The sequence below is a fragment of the Oncorhynchus clarkii genome, chromosome 16, assembly GCF_045791955.1.
Source record: "Oncorhynchus clarkii lewisi isolate Uvic-CL-2024 chromosome 16, UVic_Ocla_1.0, whole genome shotgun sequence".
NCBI classification, from domain to species: Eukaryota; Metazoa; Chordata; class Actinopteri; order Salmoniformes; family Salmonidae; genus Oncorhynchus; species Oncorhynchus clarkii.
Window position 1 is genome coordinate 63,290,259 of NC_092162.1, and position 22,500 is coordinate 63,312,758.

General features: G+C 43.1%; 1 protein-coding gene across 1 annotated transcript in view; it reads left to right on the plus strand.

Moving 5' to 3' along the window:
- Window positions 1-22,500, plus strand: part of LOC139368897 (calcium channel, voltage-dependent, alpha 2/delta subunit 3a) — a 249,861-nt gene that overhangs the window by 126,340 nt on the left and 101,021 nt on the right. The gene's annotated exons all lie outside the window — the stretch shown is intronic.

The window sequence follows — 22,500 nt, forward strand, 5'->3', positions numbered from 1 at the left end:
AACATGCTACGCTGACTTCTCAATGTGTTAAAACACATCATGCTAACATGCTAACATGCTACACTGACTGCTCAATGTGTAAAAGCACATCATGCTAACATGCTACGCTGACTGCTCAATGTGTAAATGCTCATCATGTTAGCATGCTAACATGCTACACTAACTGACTGCTCAATGTGTAAAACGACATCATACTAACATGCTACACTGACTGCTCAATGTGTAAAAGCACATCATGCTAACATATGAACTCAGCAAAAAAAAGAAATGTCCTCTCACTGTCAACTGCGTTTATTTTCAGAAAACGTAACATGTGTAAATATTTGTATGAGCATAACAAGATTCAACAACTGAGACATAAACAGAACAAGTTCCACAGACATTTGACAAATAGAAATGGAATAATGTGTCCCTAAACAAAGGGGGGTCAAAATCAAAAGTAACAGTCAGTATCTGGTGTGGCCACCAGCTGCATTAAGTATAGCAGTGCATCTCCTCCTCATGGCCTGCACAAGATTTGCCAGTTCTTGTGAGATGTTACCCCAGTCTTACACCAAGGCACCTGCAAGTTCCCAGACGTTTCTAAGGGGAATGGCCATAGCCCTCACCCTCCAATCGAATCCATATGTGCTCAATGGGATTGAGGTCATGTCTTGCAGAAAATCACGCACAGAACGAGCAGTATGGCTGGTGGCATTGTCATGCTGGAGGGTCATGTTAGGATGAGCCTGCAGGAAGGGTACCACATGAGGGAGGAGGATGTCATCCATGTAACGCGTTGAGATTGCCTGCAATGACAACAAGCTCAGTCCAATGACGCTGTGACACACCGCCACAGACCATGATGGTCCACCTCCAAATCGATCCCGCTCCAGAGTACAGGCCTCAGTGTAATGCTCATTCTTTCGACGATAAACGCGAATCCGACCATTACCCCTAGTGAGACAAAACCGCGACTTGTCAGTGAAGAGCACTTTTTGCCAGTCCTGTCTGGTCCAGCGACGGTGGGTTTGTGCCCATAGGCAACGTTGTTGCTGGTGATGTCTGGTGAGGACCTGCATTACAACAGGCCTACAAGCCCTCAGTCCAGCTTCTCTCAGTCTATTGCGGACAGTCTGAGCACTGATGGAGGGATTGTGCGTTCCTGGTGTAACTCGGGCAGTTGTTATTCCCATCCTGTACCTGTCCCGCAGGTGTGATGTTTGGATATACCGATCCTGTGCAGGTGTTGTTACACGTGGTCTGCCACTGCGAGGATGATCAGCTGTCCGTCCAGTCTCCCTGTAGCGCTGTCTTAGGTGTCTCACAGTACGGACATTGCAATTTATTGCCATGGCCACATCTGCAGTCCTCATGCCTCCTTGCAACATGAAAGTCAAGTTAACAAACAGATTACCGACCATTTCGAATCTCACTGCACCTTCTCCGCTATGCAATCTAGTTTCAGAGCTGGTCATGGGTGCACCTCAGCCACGCTCAAGGTCCTAAACGACATCATAACTGCCATCGATAAGAGACATTACTGTGCAGCCGTTTTCATCGACCTGGTTAAGGCATTCGACTCTGTCAATCACAACATTCTTATTGGCACACTCAACAGCCTTGGTTTCTCAAATGATTGCCTCACTTGGTTCACCAACTACTTTTCCAATAGAGTTCAGTATATCAAATCGGAGGGCCTGTTGTCCGGACCTCTGGCAGTCTATATGGAGGTGCAACAGTGTTCAATTCTCGAGCCGACTTTCTTCTCTGTATACATCAATGATGTTTCTCTCGCTGCTGTTGATTCTTTGATCCACCTCTACGCAGACGACACCATTCTGTATACCTCTGGCCCTTCTTTGGACACTGTGTTAACTAACCTCCAGATGAGCTTCAATGCCATACAACTCTCCTTCCATGGCCTCCAACTGCTCTTAAATCCTAGTAAAACTAAATGCATGCTCTTCAACCGATCGCTGCATGCCCGTCTAGCATCACTACCCTGGACGGTTCTGACTTAGAATATGTGGACAACTACAAATACCTAGGTTTCTGGTTAGACTGTAAACTCTCCTTCCAGACTCACATTAAACATCTCCAATCCAAAAGGAAATCTAGAATCGGCTTCCTGTTTTGCAACAAAGCATACTTCACTCATGCTGCCAAACATACCCTTGTAAAACTGACGTTCCTACCGATCCTCGAATTCGGCGATATAATTTACAAAATAGCCTCCAACACTCTACTCAACAAACTGGATGCAGTCTATCACAGTGCCATCTGTTTTGTCACCAAAGTCCCATATACTACCCACCACTGCGACCTGTATGATCTCGTTGGCTGGCCCTCACTTCATACTCGTCGCCAAGCCCACTGGCTCCAGGTCATCTACAAGTCTCTGCTAGGTAAAGCCCCGCCTTATCTCAGCTCATTGGTCACCATAGCAGCACCCACCCGTAGCACACGCAAATTCTTACTTTGGCCGCCTCTCCTTCCAGTTCTCTGCTGCCAATGACTGGAACAAACTGCAAAAATCTCTGAAGCTGGAAACACTTATCTCCCTCACTAGCTTTAAGCACCAGCTGTCAGAGCAGCTCACAGATCACTGCACCTGTATCAAATCAAATCAAAACCAATACAATTTTATTTGTCACATACACATGGTTAGCAGATGTTAATGCGAGTGTAGCGAAATGCTTATGCTTCTAGTTTCGACAATGCAGTAATAACCAACAAGTAATCTAACCTAACAATTCCACAACTATGACCTTATACACACAAGTGTAAAGGGATAAAGAATATGTACATAAAGATATATGAATGAGTGATGGTACAGAACGGCATAGACAAGATGCATTAGATGGTATCGAGTACAGTATATACATATGAGATGAGTAATGTAGGGTATGTAAACATAAAAGTGGTATAGTTTAAAGTGGCTAGTGATACATGTATTACATAAAGATGGCAAGATGCAGTAGATTATATAGAGTACAGTATATACATATACATATGAGATGAGTAATGTAGGGTATGTAAACATTATTTTAAGTGGCATTGTTTTTTACATCAATTTCCATTATTAAAGTGAGCTGGAGTTGAGTCAGTATGTTGGCAGCAGCCACTCAATGTTAGTGGTGGCTGTTTAACAGTCTGATGGCCGTGAGATAGAAGCTGTTGTTCAGTCTCTCGGTCCCTGCTTTGATGCACCTGTACTGACCTCGCCTTCTGGATGATAGCGGGGTGAACAGGCAGTGGCTCGGGTGGTTGTTGTCCTTGATGATCTTAATGGCCTTCCTGTGACATCGGGTGGTGTAGGTGTCCTGGAGGGCAGGTAGTTTGCTCCTGGTGATGCGTTGTGCAGACCTCTCTCGATTGTGCATCTGTAGAAGTTTGTGAGTGCTTTTGGTGACAAGCCAAATTTCTTCAGCCTCCTGAGGTTGAAGAGGCGCTGCTGCGCCTTCTTCACAATGTTGTCTGTTTGGGTGGACCAATTCAGTTTGTCTGTGATGTGTACGCCGAGGAACTTAAAACTTACTACCCTCTCCACTACTGTCCCGTCGATGTGGATAGGGGGGTGCTCCCTCTGCTGTTTCCTGAAGTCCACGATCATCTCCTTTGTTTTGTTGACTTTGGGTGTGAAGTTATTTTCCTGACACCACACTCCGAGGGCCATCACTTCCTCCCTGTAGGCCGTCTCGTTGTTGATGGCACTGTAGTGTCGTCCGCAAACTTGATGATTGAGTTGGAGGCGTGCGTGGCCACGCAGTCGTGGGTGAACAGGAAGTACAGGAGAGGGCTCAGAACGCACCCTTGTGGGGCCCCAGTGTTGAGGATCAGCGCGGTGGAGATGTTGTTCACCTACCCTCACCACCTGAGGTGGCCTGTCAGGAAATCCAGTACCCAGTTGCACAAGGCGGGGTCGAGACCCAGGGTCTCAAGCTTGATGACGAGTTTGGAGGGTACTATGGTGTTAAATGCTGAGCTGTAGTCGATGAACAGCATTCTCACATAGGTATTCCTCTTGTCCCGATGGGTTAGGGCAGTGTGCAGTGTGGTTGCGATTGCGTCGTCTGTGGACCTATTGAGGCGGTAAGCAAATGGAAGTGGGTCTAGGGTGTCAGGTAGGGTGGAGGTGATATGGTCCTTGACTAGTCTCTCAAAGCACTTCATGATGACGGAAGTGAGTGCTACGGGGCGGTAGTCGTTTAGCTCAGTTACCTTAGCTTTCTTGGGAACAGGAACAATGGTGGCCCTCTTGAAGCATGTGGGACCAGCAGACTGGGATAAGGATTTTTTGAATATGTACATAGCTCATCTGTAAATAGCCCATCCAATCTACCTCATCCCCATGCTGTATTTATTTATTTATCTTGCTCCTTTGCACCCCAGTATCTCAACTTGCACATTCATTTTCTGCACATCCTACCATTCCAGTGTTTAATTGCTATATTGTAATTACTTCACCACCATGGCCTATTTATTGCCTTACCTCTCTTATCCTACCTTATTTGCACATGCTGTATATAGATGTTTCTACTGTATTATTGAGTGTATGTTTGTTTATTCCATGTGTAACTCTGTGTTGTTGTATGTGTCAAACTGCTTTGCTTTATCTTGACCAGGTCGCAGTTGTAAATGAGAACTTGTTTTCAACTAGCCTACCTGGTTAAATAAAGCTGAAATAAAAAAATTAAGTAAATAAAAAATGCCTAAGGCACGTTCACACAGATGAGCAGGGACCCTGGGCATCTTTCTTTTGGTGTTTTTCAGAGTCAGTAGAAAGGCCTCTTTAGTGTCCTAAGTTTTCATAACTGTGGCCTTAATTGCCTACCGTCTGTAAGCTGTTAGTGTCTTAACGACCGTTACACAGGTGCATGTTCATTCATTTTTTATGGTTCATTGAACAAGCATGGGAAACAGTGTTTAAACCCTTTACAATAAAGATCTGTGAAGTTATTTGGATTTTTAAGAATTGTCTTTGATAGACAGGGTCCTGAAAAAGGGACGTTTCTTTTCTTGCTGAGTTTAGGAGGTTAATTAATGAGTCTGAAAGTTACTTAAGCTGCCTATGCTAATGGTCCACTTTCAGACACACACACACAACAATGTCCATGCCCTTGGTGTGTTAATGCTCAGTTCACAGAAGGACCCTGTTCTAAAATGCTTTAGTGTTATACATCAGCAAGGAGTTGTGGAACCGATGTGATTGGTGAGTTAGTAGAGTTTTAGAACACTGAAGCCAGTAAAACAATAACATAACATAGTAAAGAATGGATCTGCAGTGTTTCCCCTAGGATTTCATTCAGCAGTGGTGGCAAGGGTAGCAGCAAAATATTTTTTGCAGAGATTGCAACACTTTATCAGTGGTAGGCCACCGCTGCTAAATTGGTCTGGTCCCAGAGAGAACAATGTGTGTGTGTGTGTGTGTGTGAATGTTGTCTCTATGTGTTTGTGTGTGTGTGTGAACCCTGAAAGGTTCTCAATAGACTAGCTGTCCTGTACTGCAATTGGTCTAGCTTTCCTGAACCGCAATTGGTCTAGCTTTCCAGTAGTGTAATTGGTCTAGCTGTCCTGTACTGTAATTGCAGGGCTCTGCTGGAAGTAACAGTGATGGGAGGAGAAGAGGAGGAGAGTAGGAGAGGTGAGGAAAAGGGAAAAAGAAGTGAGAAGTGAGGAGGAGTTGAAGAGACAGGCGGATATGAACGAGGGGGAGAAAGGAGGAGCAGCTGAAAGTTGAGGATAGAAGGAGTTAACAGGAGAAGAAGAGAGGAGACTGTGGAGAAGAGAGGGGGAGAGATGAGGAGAAGAGGAGAGTGAGGAAAAGAGAAGAGAGGGGGAGAGGTGAGCTATTCTCATTCGTGTTCTGTAAGATGGATCCCAGGGGAGGAGTGTTGCCCTTGACAACATTTAATGCTTAAAAGCCACACAGACACAGAGACACACACACAGACACACACAGAGACACACACACAGACAGACACACACACAGACACACACACAGACACTCACACACAGACACTCACACACAGACACACACACACGGAGACAGACACACACAGACACACTCCCACGCACGCACACACACACACACACACACACACACACACACACACACACACACACACACACACACACACACATACATACACACACACACACACACACACACACACAGACATACACAAACAGACACACACACACAAACAGACGTACACACACACACACACACACACAAACAGACGTACACACACACACACACAGACGTACACACACACACACACACACACACACACAAACAGACACACACACACACAGAGATAGACACACACACACACACAAACAGACGTACACACACACACACACACAAACAGACACACACACACACACAGAGACAGACACACACACACACACACAAAAACAGACACACACACTTAGCTTCGTCTGTGTCAAGGGCCTTTCTCTTTTTTAATTCTCTCCTTCTCTGCTCCACCTTTCCTTTCTGACCGTCCATTTCGCTTTGTCTCTGAAATGTTATCGGTAGGGAAGCAGGTAGACAGTTTCTATTAATGTATAGAAGCAACATATATTAATGGTATCTGTTGCTTTTATACATGTCTTACTACTCTAAAGTTATCTTAATTCTCGCTCAAAAAACTCCTGCGGCTTATTTTTCAAATGGGCATGTTTTGTTTCTAAATGTCTGCTCAAGAGTGAAGGTTTCATCGAGTTGTGAGATAGTACTTTTGCACAAACCCACGGTAGCTGAGGAAGGGCACTACTCCCAATATAAGTGAACCCCAAATTAATGTAGTTCTCATCATATTTGAGCCTCTTCGATGGTCCAACGTCCCTGTCTGTTGTTCGGTTCTTTCCCGGGTAATGGGACAGGAGCTCTTCAGCTGCATCAGATTCACAACTGTCAGTGTCCATGCTAGCTGGGCTAACAACAACATGTAGAATTACTGATGCTAGCATTGGATGTGCTCGTGGAAGCAGAACAACTTGTGTTGTCAACAAGTGCAGGTGTAGTACTGCTAGAAGTGGCTGTGTGTGTGTTAGTGTGTGTGTGTTAGTGTGTGTGTGTGTGTTAGTGTGTGTGTGTGTGTGTGTGTGTGTGTGTGTGTGTGTGTGTGTGTGTGTGTGTGTGTGTGTGTGTGTGTGTGTGTGTGTGTGTCAGGTCCTCTGTACCAGTGTAGTGTGAGAGGACAGTGTTAGTAGATTTCTCCATTGTAAAGTAGTCCCAAGTGCTCTGTCACACTCTCCAGCCTTTAACTGCCCCTGGTCTTACTATTTTAATGATCTCCAACCACAACAACCTAACAAACAAGCTTCTCCATTCTACTAGAGCCTCATACTGAGTGGGATTTCGGTCAACCTTTAGGGGTGTGGCATATATTGTATGGATCAAAGGATGGAACCTTATTTTGGTTCCATATAGATATTTTTTTTCTAAGAGTGTGCAGTCATACTCAAATACCTTACATATAGCAACAATACATCTAGGGTTATACAATCAATGTAGATTTAAATGAAACTAAATTAGAGGGTCTAGTGGGTTTTATGGCCGGACATTTGGGACCATTAACGAGTTCCATGTGGTGTTGGTTAGAGGTTGATTAGATGGAGATGTTTAGGGATGGTGTTGTGATGTTTCATTTGCCTAATCATTATCAGTGTGACTACAGGCGATGTCCCCGGTACATACACACACACACACACACACACAAAGACACACACACACAAACATACACACACATACATACATACATACATTTACACCAGCACACCTGTGGGCCATTATCTAAGCTAGCTATGATTGAATGGTGGCAAATGATGCTCCTCCCTGCACGCCAACACAGCAGTACCTCTGCCAACGCATTTTACCTCTGTCTCTCTCTCTCGCTCTCTCTCTCTCTCTCTCTCTCTCTCTCTCTCTCTCTCTCTCTCGCTCTCACACTTGCACTCACTCTCTCTCACTCTTTCTCTTTCTTTCTCGCTCTTTCTTTGTCTCTCTCTCTCTCTCTCTCTCGTTTTCTCTCTCTCGTTCTCTCTCTCTCTCTCGTTCTCTCTCTCTCTCTTTCTCTCTCTCTCTTGCGCTCACTCTCTCTCACTCTTTCTCTTTCTTTCTTGCTCTCTCTTTCTCTCTCTCTCTCTCCCTCTTTTTCTCTCTCTCGTTCTCTCCCTCTCGTTCTCTCTCTCTCGTTCTCTCTCTCTCGTTCTCTCTCTCTCGTTCTCTCTCTCTCTCTCCTACTGTTGTTTTCAGGTGTTTCTATCCCTCTAAAATAACAGATAAACACCTTGACAAAGCACAGCAGAGGAATCATAGCATAACTAGTGATTACTCTTTAACACGTTAATTACAGTAACCACAAACTCTGTATTGTTGTCTTTCATTACTCATGCTGATACAAATCAAATCAAATCAAATCGTATGAGTCACATGCGCCGAATACAGCAGGTGTAGGTAGACCTTACAGTGAAATGCTGAATAAAACAGAGTGAAATGCTTACTTTACAAGCCCCTAACCAACAATGCCGTTTTAAAAATCCGAATAACAATAAGAAATAAAAGGAACAAGTAATTAAAGAGCAGCAGTAAAATAACAATAGTGAAGCTATATACAGGTAGTACTGCTACAGAGTCAATGTGGAGGCTATATACAGGTGGTACTGCTACAGAGTCAATGTGAAGGCTATATACAGGGGGGTGCTGCTACAGAGTCAATGTGGAGGCTATATACAGGTAGTACTGGTACAGAGTCAATGTGGAGGCTATATACAGGTAGTACTGCTACAGAGTCAATGTGGAGGCTATATACAGGTAGTACTGGTACAGAGTCAATGTGGAGGCTATATACAGGGGGGTGCTGCTACAGAGTCAATGTGAAGGCTATATACAGGGGGGTGCTGCTACAGAGTCAATGTGGAGGCTATATACAGGTAGTACTGGTACAGAGTCAATGTGGAGGCTATATACAGGGGGGTGCTGCTACAGAGTCAATGTGAAGGCTATATACAGTTAGTACTGCTACAGAGTCAATGTGGAGGCTATATACAGGTAGTACTGGTACATAGTCAATGTGGAGGCTATATACAGGTAGTACTGGTACAGAGTCAATGTGGAGGCTATATACAAGGGGGTGCTGCTACAGAGTCAATGTGGAGGCTATATACAGGGGGGTGCTGCTACAGAGTCAATGTGAAGGCTATATACAGGTAGTACTGCTACAGAGTCAATGTGAAGGCTATATACAGGGGGGTGCTGCTACAGAGTCAATGTGAAGGCTATATAAAGGTAGTACTGCTACAGAGTCAATGTGGAGGCTATATACAGGTAGTGCTGCTACAGAGTCAATGTACGGGGCATCAGTTAGTTGAGGTAATAGAGGTAATATGTACATGCAGGTATAGTTATTAAAGTGATCATGCATAGATGATATAACAGAGAATAGCAGCAGCGTAAAAGAGTGGTGGTGGGGGCAATGCACATAATCTGGGTGTCATGTTTCAGGTAAGACCCAAATGCAGACTGTGTTGAAGTAACAATGTTTATTACAGCAACAGGGGCAGGCAAATGACAGGTCAAGGCAGGCAGGGGTTGAACATCCAGAGTAGTGGCAAATGCACAGGGCGGCAGGCAGGCTCAGGGTCAGTTCAGGTAGAGGTTGGTAATCCAGAGTAAGGGCAAAGGCACAAGACGGCAGGCAGGCTCAGGGTCAGGGGCAGGGGCAGGCAGAGAGGTCAGGCAGGCAGGCGGGCTCAGAGTCAGGACAGGCAGTGGTCCAAACCAGGAGAGCGAGGAAAAGAGAGACTGAAGAAACGCAGGAGCTGAGACAAAATGCTGGTTGACTTGACAAACAAGACGACCTGGCAACGACAGACAGAAAAGACAGTCATAAATGCCCAGGGGATAAGTGGAGAAGATGGGTGACACCTGGAAAGGGGTGGAGAAAAAAATATGTTGGTTACGGGGCAACAGAGGACGAAACAGCAGAGTATGGGGGAAAGGTCCTGGCTTCCGGGGGTGTAGCCATGGCACTAAAGCGGCGTGCCAGCGCCTCAGGCTTAACCTTCTTGGATACCGGTCGGTGCTGCGGAAGCGAAGCGGCCCGGGCCATACTGAATCCCTCCCGGAGGTCCTGGTACTCTGTGGAGCTTGCGGAGAGGTCCGGGGCAATTTCCAAGCCCCCGGGAAGATGTCCCAGGGCAGGCAGGGCTGACTTCAAGCAATGAGTGTGGCAGGACGGGCTCCTGCCCACGATGGCATCAGTAACCCAGTCAATGGAGGGATTGTATCGCTGGAGCCAAGAGAATCCCAATACCACAGGAACCTGCGGAGACTCAACCAGCAGGAATTGGATCGTCTCGCCGTGTTTCCCCGAAACTCGTAGTTTGACGGGGGTGGTCTGGTGGGTGACCCGGCCTATAGAGCGCCCTTCCAGCGCTCTACTACCCATGGGAATGGAGAGGGGTTGAGTGGGGATGCCCAGCTCAGATGCCAGGGTAACGTCCATGAGACTCACATCGGCAGTGCGCACTACCCTCTGTAGCACCTTACTGTCAATGCCAAGCAGTTGCCATACCAAGCAGTGATGCAGCTAGTCAATATGCTCTCATAGGTGCAGATGTAGAACTTTCTGAGGATCTGAAGGCCCATGCCAAATATTTTCAGGCTCCTGAGAGGGAAGAGGTATTGTCGTGCCCTCTTCATGACTGTGTTGGTGTGTTTGGACCATGATAGGTCCTTAGTGAAGTGGACAACGAGGAACTTGAAGCTCTCGACCAGCTCCACTACAGCTCCGTCAATGTGAATGGGGGGGTTCTGGGCCCTCCATTTCCTATAGTCCACGATCAGCTCCTTTGTCCTGCTGATGTTGAGGGAGAGGTTGCCAGGTCTCTGACCTCTCTATAGGCTGCCTCATCGTCATCTGTGATCAGGCCTACCGCCGTTGTTTTGTCTGCAAACTTAATGATGGTTTTGGAGTCGTGCGCGGCCAAGCAGTCGTGGTTGAACAGGATGTACAGGAGGGGACTAAGTACACACCCCTGAGGGGCCCTCATGTTGAGGGTCAGCAAGAACTTTGTCTAACAAGAACTCTTTGTCATCAAGAACTCGAGTAAGAACTGTATTACTATATTTCTGTCTAACAAGATCTCTGTGTAGCAAGTACAGTCTAACAATATCTCTGTCTAACAAGAACAGTCTAACAAGAAATCTGTCTAGCAAGAACTCTGTCTATCAAGAACTGTCTAACAAGAACTATGTCTAACAAGAACTGTCTAACAAGAACTCTGTCTAACTAGAACTATGTATAACAACAACTCTATCTAACAAGAACTCTGTCTAACTAGAACTCTGTCTAACAAGAACAGTCTAACAAGAACTATGTCTATCAAGAACTCTGTCTATAAAGAACTCTGTCTAACAAGAACTCTGTCTAACAATAACTATGTCTAACAAGAACAGTCTAACAAGAACTCTGTCTAACAAGAACTTTGTCTAACAAGAACTCTGTCTAACAAGAACTATGTAATATCAATAACTATGTCTAACAAGAACTCTGTCTAACAAGAACTCTGTCTAACAAGAACAGTCTAACTAGAACTCTGTCTAACTAGAACTCTGTCTAACAAGAACTATGTATATCAAGAACTCTGTCTAACAAGAACTGTCTAACAAGAACTCTGTCTAACAAGAACTATGTAATATCAATAACTCTGTCTAACAAGAACTCTGTCTAACAAGAACAGTCTAACAAGAACTCTGTCTAACTAGAACTATGTATAACAACAACTCTATCTAACAAGAACTCTGTCTAACAAGAACTATGTCTAACAAGAACTCTGTCTAACTAGAACTCTGTCTAACAAGAACTATGTAATATCAATAACTATGTCTAACACGAACTCTGTCTAACAAGAACTCTGTCTAACAAGAACTATGTAATATCAATAACTCTGTCTAACAAGAACTCTGTCTAACAAGAACAGTCTAACAAGAACTCTGTCTAACTAGAACTATGTATAACAACAACTCTATCTAACAAGAACTCTGTATAACAAGACCTCTGTCTTAACAATATCTCTGTCTAACAAGAACAGTCTAACAAGAACTCTGTCTATCAAGAACTCTGTCTTACAAGAACTCCGTCTAACAAGAACTCCGTCTAACAAGAACTCCGTCTTACAAGAACTGTCTAACAAGAACTCTGCCTAACAAGAACTCTGTCTAACAAGAACGGTCTAACAAGAACTATGTCTAACAAGAACTCTGTATAACAAGAACTCTGTCTAACAAGAACAGTCTAACAAGAACTCTGTATAACAAGACCTCTGTCTTAACAATATCTCTGTCTAACAAGAACAGTCTAACAAGAACTCTGTCTATCAAGAACTCTGTCTTACAAGAACTCCGTCTAACAAGAACTCCGTCTAACAAGAACTCCGTCTTACAAGAACTGTCTAACAAGAACTCTGTCTAACAAGAACAGTCTAACAAGAACTCTGTCTATCAAGAACTCTGTCTTACAAGAACTCCGTCTTACAAGAACTGTCTAACAAGAACTCTGTCTAACAAGAACTCTGTCTAACAAGAACGGTCTAACAAGAACAGTCTAACAAGAACTCTGTATAACAAGAACTCTGTCTTAACAATATCTCTGTCTAACAAGAACAGTCTAACAAGAACTCTGTCTATCAAGAACTCCGTCTAACAAGAACTCTGTCTAACAAGAACTGTCTAACAAGAACTCTGTCTAACAAGAACTCTGTCTAACAAGAACTCTGTCTAACAAGAACAGTCTAACAAGAACTCTGTCTAACAAGAACTCTGTCTAACAAGAACTCTGTCTAACAAGAACAATCTAACAAGAATTCTGTATAACAAGAATTCTGTCTAACAAGAACTCTGTCTAACAAGAACTCTGTCTAACAAGAACAGCCTAACAAGAACTCTGTCTAACAAGAACTCTGTCTAACAAGAACAGCCTAACAAGAACTCTGTGTAACTAGAACTCTGTCTAACAAGAACAGCCTAACAAGAACTCTGTGTAACTAGAACTCTGTCTAACAAGAACAGCCTAACAAGAACTCTGTGTAACTAGAACTCTGTCTAACAAGAACAATCTAACAAGAACTCTGTCTAACAAGAACAATCTAACAAGAACTCCGTCTAACAAGAACAGCCTAACAAGAACTCTGTGTAACTAGAACTCTGTCTAACAAGAACAATCTAACAAGAATTCTGTATAACAAGAATTCTGTCTAACAAGAACTCTGTCTAACAAGAACTCTGTCTAACAAGAACAGCCTAACAAGAACTCTGTCTAACAAGAACTCTGTCTAACAAGAACAGCCTAACAAGAACTCTGTGTAACTAGAACTCTGTCTAACAAGAACAGCCTAACAAGAACTCTGTCTAACAAGAACTCTGTGTAACTAGAACTCTGTGTAACTAGAACTCTGTGTAACTAGAACTCTGTGTAACTAGAACTCTGTGTAACTAGAACTCTGTGTAACTAGAACTCTGTCTAAAAGCAAATAGATTCCTTTAAAAAAAAATATATTTAAAAGGCTAAAAGTTAAAGAAAAGCGTTAAAATGAATGAGTTCAGTTAAAGGTGAGAGTGTGTGTGTGTGTAAAGGTAAGGAATCTCTCTGTCATAGTTCAGTCTGGAACTCTGGTCTTAGTGTGGGAAATGTTGCTGTCTATATGTGGCTCAGAGATGGTGTAAACGACATGGCTGCTGAAAGGAGGAGTTTGAAGTTTAACGTTTAATTTATTTCATTCTCAAATGGCCCACAGGTCCGCTGGGATTCCTGCTCAATTACACTATTGTTAACCTCATTTAATGAAGGTTCACTCATTTCATTCTCCACTCAAAGAGAGTCTCACAGAATGTTGGCCTTCTCCACTCAAAGAGAGTCTCACAGAATGTTGGCATTCTCCCCTCAAAGACAGTCTCACAGAATGTTGGCCTTCTCCTCTCAAAGACAGTCTCACAGAATGTTGGCATTCTCCCCTCAAAGACAGTCTCACAGAATGTTGGCCTTCTCCCCTCAAAGACAGTCTCACAGAATGTTGGCCTTCTCCTCTCAAAGACAGTCTCACAGAATGTAGGCCTACTCCTCTCAAAGAGAGTCTCACAGAATGTAGGCCATCTCCCCTCAAAGACAGTCTCACCGAATGTTGGCCTTCTCCTCTCAAAGACAGTCTCACAGAATGTAGGCCTTCTCCTCTCAAAGAGAGTCTCACAGAATTTAGGCCATCTCCTCTCAAAGACAGTCTCACAGAATGTAGGCCTTCTCCTCTCAAAGAGAGTCTCACAGAATTTAGGCCATCTCCTCTCAAAGACAGTCTCACAGAACGTAGGCCTTCTCCACTCAAAGAGAGTCTCACAGAACATAGGCCGTCTCCTCTCTAAGAGAGTCTCACAGAATTTAGGCCATCTCCTCTCAAAGACAGTCTCACAGAATGTAGGCCTTTTCCACTCAAAGACTGTCTCACAGAATGTAGGCCGTCTCCTCTCTAAGAGAGTCTCACAGAATGTAGGCCTACTCCTCTCAAAGAGAGTCTCACAGAATGTAGGCCATCTCCCCTCAAAGACAGTCTCACAGAATGTTGGCCTACTCCTCTCAAAGAGAGTCTCACAGAATGTAGGCCATCTCCCCTCAAAGACAGTCTCACAGAATGTAGGCCTTCTCCACTCAAAGAGAGTCTCACAGAATGTAGGCCGTCTCCTCTCTAAGAGAGTCTCACAGAATGTAGGCCATCTCCACTCAAAGACAGTCTCACAGAATGTAGGCCTTCTCCACTCAAAGACAGTCTCACAGAATGTAGGCCTTCTTCTCTAAAAAAACAGTCTGACAGAATGTAGGCCATCTCCTCTCAAAGACAGTCTCACAGTATGTAGGCCATCTCCTCTCAAAGACAGTCTCACAGAATGTAGGCCATCTCCTCTCAAAGACAATCTCACAGAATGTAGGCCATCTCCTCTCAAAGACAGTCTTACATAATGCAGACCTTCTCTCAATGTATATATTTCTCTATCTTTCTCTCGCTCACACCACCTTTGTCTCTCTTTCGCTCTCTTTTTCCCTCCCTCTTTCTCCTTGCTGATACAGGAAGGGCACAGAGAACTGAGGAAATGTGATGAGATAGTGAGGAATTAGGTCAAACTCTAAAACTACCTGACTACTCACAATATACAGTACCAGTCAAAGGTGGGACACACCTACTCATTCAATGTTTTTTCTTTATTTTTACTATGTTCGACATTTTATAATAATAGTGAAGACATCAACACTATGAAATAACACATATGGAATCATGTAGTAACCAAAAAAGTGTTAAACAAATCAAAATCTCACATATTCTAGGTTCTGACCTAGAATATGTGGACAACTACACATGTCTTGGTGTCTGGTTGGACTGTGGACTCTCCTTCCAGACTCACATTAAGCATCTCCAACCAAAAATTGAATCTGGTGTGCTTCCTGTTTCGCAACAAAGCTTCCTTCACTCATGCCGCCAAGCATACCCTCGTAAAACTGACTATCCTACCGATCCTTGACTCCAGCGATGTCATTTACAGAATGGCCCCCGGCACTCTGCTCAGCAGACTGGATACAGTCTATCACAGAGCCATCCGTTTTATCACCAAAGCACCCATATACTACCCACCACTACGACCTGTATGCTCTCGTTGGCTAGCCCTTGCTGCATATCTGTCGCCGAGCCCACTGGCTCCAGGTCATCTATTGGTCTTTGCTAGGTGGAGCCCTGCCTTGTGTCGGCTCACTGGTCACCATGGTAACATCCACCCGTGGCACGCGCTCCAGCAGGTATATTGCACTGGTCATCCCCAAAGCCAACACTTCCTTTGGCCGCCTTTCCTTCCAGTTCTCTGCTGCCAATGACATCTCTGAAGCTGGAGTCTTATATCTCCCTCTCTAACTTTAAGCATCAGCAGTCAGAGCAGCTTACCGATCACTGTACCTGTACACAGCCCATCTGTAAATAGCACCCCCGACTACCTCATCCCCATATTATTACTTACATTCTTGCTCTTTTGTACCCCAGTATCTCTACTTGCACATCATCATCTGCACATCTATCCCTCCAGTATTAATGCTACATTGTAATTATTTTTGCCTCTATGGACTATTTATTGCCTACCTCTCTACTCTTCTACATTTGCACACACTGTACATAGATTTTTCTATTTTTCTTTTATTTTGTGTTATTGACTATGTTTGTTTGTGTGTAACTCTGTGTTGTTGTTTTTGTTGCTTTATCTTGGCCAGGTCGCAGTTGTAAATGAGAACTTGTTCTCAACTGGCTTACCTGGTTAAATAAAGGTAAAATAATATATAGATTTTATATTTTATATTCTTCAAAGTAGCCACCCTTTGCCTTGATGACAGCTTTGCACACTCTTAGCATTCTCTCAACCAGCTTCATGAGGTAGTCACCTGGAATGCATTTCCAAAATAATTCCAAAAGCAAGGATATGCCATTTGAAACGAAACACTTGAAGTTTGTGGAAATGTGAAATTAATGTAGGAGAATTTAACACATTAGATCTGGTAAAAGTTCATACAAAGACGAAAACATGCATTTTCAAAAACAAAAATGTTTTTTTTCCATCATCTTTGAAATGCAAGAGAAATGCCATACATTGAGATAGGATCCCATGTGTAATTTAGCTTTTGCCCAAAAGATGGCAGCAGTGTGTGTGTGAAGTTTCAGACCGATCCAGTGAAGAATTACCTCACTACACAATATTTTGTATAAAGTCTGACAGGAGTTTGCCCAGATACAAGTACATAACTATAGAGAACATACAAAAAGGCTATGGTAATTAAGCATTTAAGTTTACACACTCCCATGATTGTTATACATGATGGATCATTAGCTTCCTTACAGAAAATACACTAACCTTCACACATCTAGATGGCTGGGTGGGGTGGGTGTGGAGTCAGAGACAGCAGTGGGGCCAAAATGTACAACCCAGGTCCTACATTTTAATAAAAAATAAAAACAATTTCAAACAAAACTACACTACATTTTCTCTCTGGGAGACTCAGGATGACACACCAGAGCAAGATTACTGAATGTAAGTAAATGATTTACCTTCAGAGGTGAATGTATCAAACCAGTTGCCATGATAAAAGTGTTTTGTTGTTGTGCGTTATCCTCAAACACTAGAATTGTATGTTATCCTCAAACACTAGAATTGTATGTTATCCTCAAACACTAGAATTGTATGTTATCCTCAAACACTAGAATTCTATGTTATCCTCAAACACTAGAATTCTATGTTATCCTCAAACACTAGAATTGTATGTTATCCTCAAACACTAGAATTCTATGTTATCCTCAAACACTAGAATTCTATGTTATCCTCAAACACTAGAATTCTATGTTATCCTCAAACACTAGAATTCTATGTTATCCTCAAACACTAGAATTGTATGTTATCCTCAAACACTAGAATTCTATGTTATCCTCAAACACTAGAATTGTATGTTATCCTCAAACACTAGAATTGTATGTTATCCTCAAACACTAGAATTCTATGTTATCCTCAAACACTAGAATTCTATGTTATCCTCAAACACTAGAATTGTATGTTATCCTCAAACACTAGAATTCTATGTTATCCTCAAACACTAGAATTCTATGTTATCCTCAAACACTAGAATTCTATGTTATCCTCAAACACTAGAATTCTGTGTTATCCTCAAACACTAGAATTCTATGTTATCCTCAAACACTAGAATTTTATGTTATCCTCAAACACTAGAATTATATGTTATCCTCAAACAATAGCATGGTATTATTTCACTGTAATAGCTACTGTAAAAAATTAACATGAATTGAAGCTTTCTGCCCATATCAGATATGTCCTGGAAAGTTGCCTGTTGTGTACAACGTTTTTTTGTCACATCATTGTATATTCAGCAACAACTTTTCCGGTTTATGGACACCAATCCCGTAGAGGTTAAATTTACAGACATTAATTATTGCTTAAACTACACAATCCCTACAATTCTCTACGTGGAAACTACTGCACGAATAGGACCTGAAAGTGCAGTAGTTACTATGTATTGGTATTGTATTTATTATGGATCCCCATTAGCTGCTCACTAGGCAGCAGCTAATGGGTTCCAGCAAAATTAAGGCAGTAATACAATTTAAAAACATTACAATACATTCATTACAGAATTCACACTAAGTGTGTGCGCTCAGGCTGAGGGGAGGACGGCTCAAAAATAATGGCTGGAACGGAGCAAATGGAATGTTATCAGCATGGAATCCATGTGTTTGATGTGTTTGATAGCATTCTACCAATTCCACTCCAAATATTACCACTAGCCAGTTCTCCCCAATTAAGGTGCCACCATCCTCCTGTGGAAAGGCTTTGTGTAGTAATTCAGTTGTACTTTTTCATGAGGGTTGTTAAACAGTGGGTGTCCACACACCTTTCAACATTTGGTTACAAGCATGAGTGGTAGGTACACCAGCCCAAAACACACACACACGCACAAACACACACACACACGCACACACGCACACACACACACACACACACACACACACACACACACACACACACACACACACACACACACACACACACACACACACACACACACACACACACCCTTCCTCCCATACAGAGAATAATGAAACATGGAGGACCCATCTGGTTGTGTGTGTGTGTGCGTGTGTGTGTGTGTGCGATGGCTTTGAGGACAGTGAGTGACAGTGTAGGATTGAGCTTTAATCACTGTAATTACTTTTATTACAGCTGCATAACTCTCCTATGCGACACACACACACACACACAAGCACACACACACACACACACACACACACACACACATACACACACACACACACACACACACACACACACACACACACACACACACACACACACACACACACACACACACACACACACTTTTCAGCAGCACAATAAGAGTGCTATTCTCTGCCTATCTTTATATTTGTGGATACAAGCTTTGATTGAATAGGTTTCAGAGTTTAGGTCAACAGTTTATTTAGCACTTGACTAGGGTTGTCACGGTGACCGTAGTGCCGCTACATCGGTTGTCAACACACTGCCACACCGGCATTCATGTGTCTTGACCGCTGTGGAATTCCACGTGACAATGGAGTCATGGTAACTAGTCTTCTCCAAAACTGTGCTCTGATGCTTCTGATGGTCATTAGTAGCCCACCGAATAGCTTAAAGGCCAGTCACTAATGGCCTGGACCTTAGTGCTCTATTGTCCCTCTAATCACTCTGACATCATTGCAAATGATATCAAAATCAAACACTTCATGAGAGCCCTGGCATTCAGAGTTTGAGGGGAATAGGGTCACCTGTTGCAGAGCGAGAGCCAGCTCCTCATAGATGTTTGAGGCATGTAATGAGACATTTCTATTGGCTATGCTATGCAATTACGTGAGAAAACAGAGTTTTGATGACCTCTTGTTAAAAACAGGATGATCCCATCATCTTTCTATAGACTAGGCCTACTATACTTATTTCTCAACTTTAGTGAAATGTGTTCTTATAAGCCCAGTCATTGTAATTGTGTTTTCATAAGCCCAGTCATTGTAATCACGTGTGAAAACAGAGTTTTGTCTGGCCACTGTTGAACCTTTTACTGTAATGGGGCAAATCAGGGTCACTCAGAGCGTTTATTAGTAGCCTTTAAACAAATGTACTTTGAAACAAATGTATACACCTCACCCACATGGTTATGGCTTGAGAAAAGAAGGCACCTGAACCATGTCAGAAAAACAGTTGATATGGTTTACATTTAGAGTTTGCATCCCAACATTTCATTTTATATACTGTACGTCACAGAAGACTGAAATGTAACCAAACCGGATTTTCAGCGGATTTAAAAAAAATTATGTTTAGTAATTATGAAATTATAAATAAATATTAATAACACTCCAATCCATTAGGCCAATAGAGGGCGGTTTGGTCATTTGACTGCAGGAAAAGGCTACAAGAGGATCTCAGCTATCTCCTGTGGTATATCCTTAATATTAAACACAGTCATCCACTTCAGAAATGGAGTAGCCTGCCTGGCATATTAAAAACGTAGCGGCAGGAAGCGCTTCCTCCATTCACTATTCCACTGCAGGCTACAGAGAACATGTCTTTTTTTGTGGGCCATTCTAAATCTACAATTATTCCACACATATATTAGCAGGCTATACAGTACCGCTATACAGTTTTTAAAAAAATAAACTATTTTCTACATTGTAGAATAATAGTGAAGACATCAAAATTATGAAATAACACATATGTCAAGACAATGCTAGACCTCATGCGGCTGGAGTGTGTCAGCAGTTCCTGCAAGAGGAAGGCATTGATGCTATGGACTGGCCCGCCCGTTCCCCAGACCTGAATCCAATTGAGCACATCTGGGACATCATGTCTCGCTCCATCCACCACAGACTGTGGAGTTGGCGGATGCTTTAGTCCAGGTCTGGGAGGAGATCCCTCAGGAGAGCATCCGCCACCTCATCAGGAGCATGCCCAGGCATTGTAGGGAGGTCATACAGGCACGTGGAGCCCACACACACTACTGAGCCTCATTTTGACTTGTTTTAAGGACATTACATCAAAGTTGGATCAGCCTGTAGTGTGGTTTTCCACTTTAATTTTGAGTGTGACTCCAAATCCAGACCTCTATGGGTTGATAAATTTGATTTCCATTGATAATTTTTGTGTGATTTTGTTGTCAGCACATTCAACTATGTAAAGAAAAAAGTATTTAATAAGAATATTTTATTCATTCAGATCTAGGATGTGTTATTTTAGTGTTCCCTTTATTCTTTGGAGCGGTGTATATTTTTTAAATAAGAAATATCTTTGAGAACTAACAATCACCCAAATGAAAACTAGATTGTAAGGGAGAATCTAACATTCCAAACATGTCAATGCATGTGGCCCACATTGATTTTGTTATAACATTTGAGTCACTCAGATAACATAAGAACACAGCATAAGGCATACATGTTAATTGAAATGCATTCCAGGTGACTACCTCATAAAGCTGGTTGAGAGAATGCCAAGAGTGTGCAAAGCTGTCATCAAGGCAAAGGGTGGCTACTTTTAAGAATCTCAAATATAAAATATATTTTGAATTGTTTACACTTTTGTGGTTATTTCATGTGTTATTTCATAGTTTTGATGTCTTTACCATTATTCTACAATAGTTTAAAATAAAGAAAAACCCTTGAATGAGTAGGTGTGTCCAAACTTTGACTGGTACTGTATTTATTTATTGGACTGGCGGCAACAATGCTGCTTGTAAATGAATATTGGGGAAACACACACACACACAGACACACACACACACACACACACACACACACACACACAAACTATCTTTAAACCCAACATATAACCAAGATATAACCAACATACACCCCTACACCTCTAAACCTCTACACCCCTACAACCTTACACCTCTACACCTCTACACCCGTACATCTCTAAACCTCTACACCTCTACACCTCTACATCTCTACACCCCTACAACCTTACAACCTTACACCTCTACACCCGTACACCTCTACACCCCTACAACCTCTACACCTCTAAACCTCTACACCCCTACAACCTTACACCTCTACACCTCTACACCCGTACATCTCTAAACCTCTACACCTCTACATCTCTACACCCCTACAACCTTACAACCTTACACCTCTACACCCGTACACCTCTACACCCCTACACCTCTACACCTCTAAACCTCTACACCCCTACACCCCTACACCCCTACACCTCTACACCTCTAAACCTCTACACCTCTACACCTCTACACCCCTACACCTCTACACCTCTAAACCTCTACACCCCTACACCCCTACACCTCTACACCTCTACACTCCTACACCTCTACACCTCTAAACCTCTACACCCCTACACCCCTACACCTCTACAACTCTACACCTCTACACTCCTACACCCCTACACCTCTAAACCTCTACACCCCTACACCCCTACACCTCTACACCTCTACACCTCTAAACCTCTACACCTCTAAACCCCTACACCTCTACACCTCTAAACCTCTACACCTCTACACCCCTACACCTCTACACCTCTAAACCTCTACACCCCTACACCCCTACACCTCTACACCCCTACACCTCTACACCTCTACACTCCTACACCTCTACACCTCTACACCTCTACACCTCTACACCTCTAAACCTCTACACCCCTAAACCTCTACACTCCTACACCTCTACACCTCTACACCTCTACACTCCTACACCCCTACACCTCTACACCTCTACACCTCTAAACCTCTACACCTCTACACTCCTACACCTTTACACCTCTAAACCTCTACACCTCTACACTCCTACACCCCTACACCTCTACACCTCTACACCCCTACAACCTCTACACTCCTACACCCCTACACCTCTACACCTCTACACCTCTAAACCTCTACACCTCTACAC